Here is a 6,264-nt window from a genome sequence, read left to right on the forward strand (position 1 = left end):
TGTCACATCAATTTTGACTTTATAGACCTAGGATCCTGAAATAGGTACTCTATTACAAAATTTTTCCCCTGGATCCACTCATCTATTTTCCTGGCCATCATTTCTTCTCTACTTCTGCCTTGTCCCTCATCTGAATACACTTACCTCTACTCTAAACCAGCAATGGGGTCCCTGAAGAATTTTAGAGTACATTTATGCCTCCCCTTCAAGACCTGACCCAAAGTTATGATTTCTTTGTCTGTGTGTACCCCATGTTGTAACCAAAATGGCATCACCACATTCAGCTACTCAGTCCAGAAGCTGTTGAATTATACTTGAGTCATCTTTGAATGAGTCATTACAGAGTCTCATTCCCACATCCAGTCCCACATCCAATTTATGATGAATTTTCTTCATCATAAATTCACATCTCTCCATAGTCCAAGTCACCAGTTTCTATTCCCTGAACATAGCAAACAGCTTCCATCCTGGTTTTGCTAATTCTATTTTTGCCTGTCCCCATAAATTGTCCTCACAATAGTTAGGCTGATCCAAAAAATGAATTAGGTTATACCTTTTTTTTCTACTAAAATCATTTCAAGGCTTCCTTACTTCTCTGAGGTAAAACCCAAGATATTCAACAAGATCATGTCTACCTTTACAACCCTCTTTTACATTCCTTTCCCTCTTCTATTATACTTCATGCTCATGGGCCTTACTTCCCTTTTATATTTGTACCTAAATTTTTCTGCTGTGGTCTTTGGATAAGATTTTCCATCATCCTCAAGTACTGTTTCTCCCTCAGAATCGGCTTACTGTCACTCTTCCCATGTAAATCCTTCAGACTCCCCAGAGTGTGGTTGGTGTTGTGACCAGCTGGTTTTCTCTTTTATAGAAAGATACAATTTTCTTTATAGACTTTAATATAGTTAGAGCTTAAGCTTATTCTGTATAGTTAAGATGACTCTCTCTTTTTTATTGCACTACAGTCATGTCTAAATTACTGTATTCACCAATAGGTATCCAGGTACTGAAACTATTCCTGAGGCAGTGAGTTGCTAAATAATTACTTGCTGACAAAATAATTAAAGATATGACTGCAAGTAAAACTCAAAATGTAAATACTAAAACAGCAACCACAGAGGATTGTATATTTCAAAGACACACAATATTTCCCACCCACAAAGCTCTTCTAGAACCTTGCCACATATACATCAAAAGTGTATTGAAATGTTTCTGTGTATTTTCTTTTAAGTGTGTTGTGGTTTCTCAAAACCATGACTGTGAAATCTCTGTCAAGCAGATTGTGCATCTTCTCTTTACTGTCAGTCCCTGCACTTTACTTTGTCCATTGGTAACATCATATTATCCTGATTATTCTTTTTTTTTTTTGGAGAGTTTTTTTTGCTATAGGGCGCATGCGCTCCCCAGACAGAGAGAGACAGAGAGAAAGAAAGCGAGAAATCACCCCCCAGAGGGGATGGCCACACTGCAATCCCTTCTCCTCCATTCTCCTCTCGGGATCTTGGGTATGCACGCACACGCGCCCGGCATGAGTTTAAGCCACTGGGTCTGTGACTCAAACCGCGGTCGACTACGTGGGAGTCCAGCAACATAGCCATTACGCTAACTGCTGGTCCCCTGATTATTCTTTATGCTTGTGTGTGTGTTGATGTTTGTACATTGGAAAGCTGGTATTTACCCTAGTGTCTGCACTCTGGCTTAGTTTGAGATGCTTGAAATACCCTAGTGCTTGGACAGAGTAAGTGAGAGGTCCCCAGTGTCCCCATTGTCACCAGGGACCACAGTCCTAGCTACAGAAGAGCCCTGAAGTTCCTGATCATCCCAATGTAAGATATTTCTGATGCCACAAAACTGCACTAATCTGAAGAAGGAACATGCATAGGGTCGCTTCACCATCTGGGCCCCAGTAAGCTGCAGCATGGTGCCACACTCAAAGCAGATCCACTGCCAATTAGACTATCCTGAGAAACAAGAGTGCTTGTATATGTGCATCTCTGAGGTTTCATGAGCAGCCCTGCACACTGAGACTGTGGCTGGAGCATATACACACAGTTAGACAAAGTGGTATGGTTAGGACATGTGTGCACACAATAGGAAGTATGAGAAGAAGCCTATGGACCCTACCACCACAGAAGGGCACACTTTCCTCTTTACAGAGGCTCTAAAACAAGTGTGTGCTCAGTAGGAACTTCAAAGGTCAACTACTGTGAGGAGTCACTACAGAAATAAATAAAATACATTTATATTAGGAAGGAATACATTCAGTTACCTTTATTTGTGGATGACATGTCATGATTTTTGGAATATTACTAGAAATTGGCTACAGACTATTAGTATGAATAAACAAGTTCAGAAAAGTAACACAATATGAGATAAATATACTAAAATAAATTATATTTTTAAATGATTTTAACATTGCCAAAATACATATTCTTTTACTGAAGAGGAAAAGAAAAGGGAAAGTGAGAAACCACCACAAATGGGCCATAGTCATGCTGTAACCATTTACCCTCCACCTCTCCCTTCTTTTGAGATTTTGGCTATGACTTCATACACACCTCACATGTTTCTCAAACCAAATACAGGAATTGAACTATGCAGTCTTGCTATGTGGGATCTGGCTGCCTTAACTTCACAGAGTTGGCCCAGAAGGTCAATTATTCCCTTAGGAATAATTATAACAAGAAAAGGATAAACTTGAACACTGAAAACTACAATACATCACCAATGTTGGAAATAACTCACAGCACTGAGTCTCTTTTCCATGTTTCTGGAAAATTTACCATCCTAGGAAGAAGACAGAGATTGTTTCTTGGTCTATTACTTGAGGTGAGCCCAAGGTGAGGTCTACATATGCAAATGTATACTATGGTCTCCATTTTCTTCTTTTTTTGGTAGGCATTATTTACTTTATTTATTACTACTTTTAAATTTGATCAGAGAGAAATAGAACAAAAAGTGAGAAAGCAAGCTGCGAAATTCAGGACTAGACATGTTTCACCTCTGTGTAAATCCAGCACTTTAACCACCACATCATCTGTTGACCCTTATTGTCTCCATGTTAAAACACAGAAAACTAAAGTCCACAAAGAGAGTGAACAACACCTATGTTTTAGAGGTTGGAGTGTCAGGGATTGACTCCCCCACTCACCCTCTGCCAATCATCCTGTATTTAAATAATCTCCCCAATAACATCCCCAATAACATATCAATATTCGTTTGAGAGACCTGGTATCCAAGGATGGGAGGAAGGGAGGCCAGGGATTCAAAACTAGAAGGTGAAAGAGTACTGTGGTGATCAAGACTAAGTTTTTTGTGTCTATGGAAAAAAGTCACTGAAAGACACTTACAGCATCAGAGAAGGTACAGAAATTTGAACATGGCAGGGCATATAACAGGAAAAACAAAAATCAGGGATATGTCTTGAACAAAGTCATGTCTCTTGCACCCCCTCCAGTCACCACTCCCAATCTTTACCCACTTTTCATACTATTCCCTCATTTCACCACTCCAGTCTAAAATTAACCCTGATGAATCAGGATGGGCATTTTGGGGCCAGCAGGTGATCTGGTGGTTAAAGGCACTGGACTCCCACATGGCTGTACGTGGCTGGAGTCCCAGACCTGGTGGCTTGCTTTTTCACTTTCCCTCTCTCTTCCTTTCTCTTTATCTGGTCAAATTAACAATAATAATAATAATAGATATAGTTAAATAATTTTTAAAAAGATGGTCAGTTCTCTGTTTGAAAAGAAAATCAGTGATAGCAAAATGTGTATGAAATTCCTCCTGACCTGGCTTGCAGACAAAATCAAGGAAGAGTAGGTAAGTCAGATACATCTCCCACACACAGACACACCCCAAATAATTTAAGATTTGTTAGATAAAACATGAGAGCTTTTGGTCAATTAATTATTGGACACTTGAAGTGTAAGTAGACTTGGAACATGAAATACACCTATCCTATTATTCTGCTGTCTTATCTTAAAAATACACTAGAATAGTTTTCCAACTATAATAACCATTAAACACTCAAAAATCAACTTAGTGGGTGAGGATAAACATAGTTTAATGACTGCAAGAGAATTACCATAGTAATTATCTGTTTCTTAATAACCTACAACACATTATTTTTCATGCTTTAGATTGCATTACTAAAAAGAGTCGGTGGTCCTATAACAGGAATAACTATATCAGAATAACAAAAGTGCTAAATTACTTATTAATGTCATTTACTAAGTGACCTGCGTATGAATTTCCTCATTATCCCTGAAATGTCAAACCAGGATTTAATTAAGAACCGGGATCCTGTCTCTCATTCACCTGGATAGAGACTGTTCCTCTCCTTTCAGGTTCCTCTCCTGTCTCTCACTCACCTGGATAGACTGTTCCTCTCCTGTTTTCTAATAAACTTTGTTTACTATACTCTCCCTTTGTGCACATTTCTAATTCTTTGTGACCATCAGATAAGAACCTGCCCAGGTGTTGTATCTGAACACCTAGCACTTCATAGCATGGATGCTACTCTGTATCTCATTAAGTTTATCAGTTTTGTGGAGTCTTTGCAGACATGTTTCTATGGCAACTGTGTTTGTGCGGTGGTTACAGGACTCTCTGTGAAAACTCAGGAACCTTAACATTGGTGCCTAATTGTGGGTCGCAGCGCCTTGTGGGAAATGTAGTCTCTGCTCTGATGACATCATCAGCACAGGCCGAGGAGGGCGGCTTTTTCAGATTCTCTCTCCGCCAGTGGTGCTCAGTGCCTTCTGTGTGGTCGCTGGGGAGAACTTGTCGCTGTGCTGACCGTGCTCTGCCAGACACGGTGTCCATGACGGTGAGTCTGAGTGTGGAGGAGGAGGGTTGCGGGCTTTGAGGACCCTAGTAGGGGAGAGGTGCCCCTCTTCCATAGGGCGGGCGCCACCACACCCGAAGGTGCCCCTCTTCCTTGGTGGGAGCAGAAACATGGGGGGCGGGGATGCCGGGTGGAGGAGGAGGGGCGACTGAGGGAAGGTGCAGCCCCTGATCTGGGCTGGATGGGGAGAGTGACAGGAGTGTTGGGATGTGCAGGTCCAGGGTGAGGAAAGAGGTGACCTGGGCTTTGCTTTCAGTAGCTGCTTTGTCAGAGCGTGGGTGTGTGCATTCAGGTGTGCAACGGTGACTCCAGAAGCTCCGGAATGGAGTGATCCAGTCCAAGCTGGGCATGGGGTCGATTTGTTATATTTTGATTAGTGAGAAAGGAGAGGACATCCAGTCATAGCCAAGTTATAGGAGTCTGTATTACCAGCGACTGCGGGATCTCTCATGTCTCTCAAAGACCACAGAGCCCCTAATGTAGGGAGAAGGGTGCTGGTTAAAACAAAAAGCACTTTTGCGTTGATGTGGTGGGAAAGGTAACCATTGAGGAGGGGCGGGGAAGAAAGGGAGAGGGGATTACAATGGAAAGCAGTCACAGAAGCCAGGTCAGGTAGGTTAATAATTACTAAAGGCACTTTCCAGTCTCTTGCCTAAACACAATGGGATCTTAATAGGTTTCATGGCTTGGGGCAAAGGAGCTTATCACTAAGGAAGTTCTCAAGGTAGGAAGTTTCAGGTTATTTAGTAAAGACAGCTAGATAGGGTGAGGAGTCCACAGAATGGAGGGTAGGAGACAAATAGAGTCAGTACAATCAAGACTTTAATAAAAAATACATTCACAACTCTCAGCAGAAATCAATTCTTAGCTCTTGCTTCTTGCTTAGACGGAAAGCTGCTTGCAGCCTGCTTAAGATAATTACAGCTGAAAGTTGCATTATCCATATCATTGCTACATTCCCAATTGAAAGTGCAGTGTCTCTTGGTCTGGAGAGCAGCAGATGGGAGGACATTGAACAATAAACTCTTTCATATTTCAAAATATTTATGAGCACTTGCTGATTGCCTAGAAATAGACAAACTGGCTGTAGTCCTGAGCACAGTGTCCAACTCAAGGACAATGATTAGTTTAAGACCCCTGGTGGCACAAAATTCTTGTGCTGGCATCGCTCTTTAAAAAGTATTTTTTTCTCCATCTCCTTAGATGAAATTATTTTTCACATTATTTTTTATTTTTCTTGTCAGGGTCCATTCTGACACCCTGAGTATACCCATTTGTTTAGCTGGAAGCTTTGACTGTTTTCTAATAAACTTTGTTTACTATACTCTCCCTTTGTCCACATTTCTAATTTTTTGTGATCATCAGATAAGAACCTGCCCAGGTGTTGTATCTGAACACCTAGCACTTCATAG

Source organism: Tupaia chinensis, unplaced genomic scaffold, assembly GCF_000334495.1.
Source record: "Tupaia chinensis unplaced genomic scaffold, TupChi_1.0 Scaffold000401_1, whole genome shotgun sequence".
In the NCBI taxonomy this organism is placed as follows: domain Eukaryota; kingdom Metazoa; phylum Chordata; class Mammalia; order Scandentia; family Tupaiidae; genus Tupaia; species Tupaia belangeri.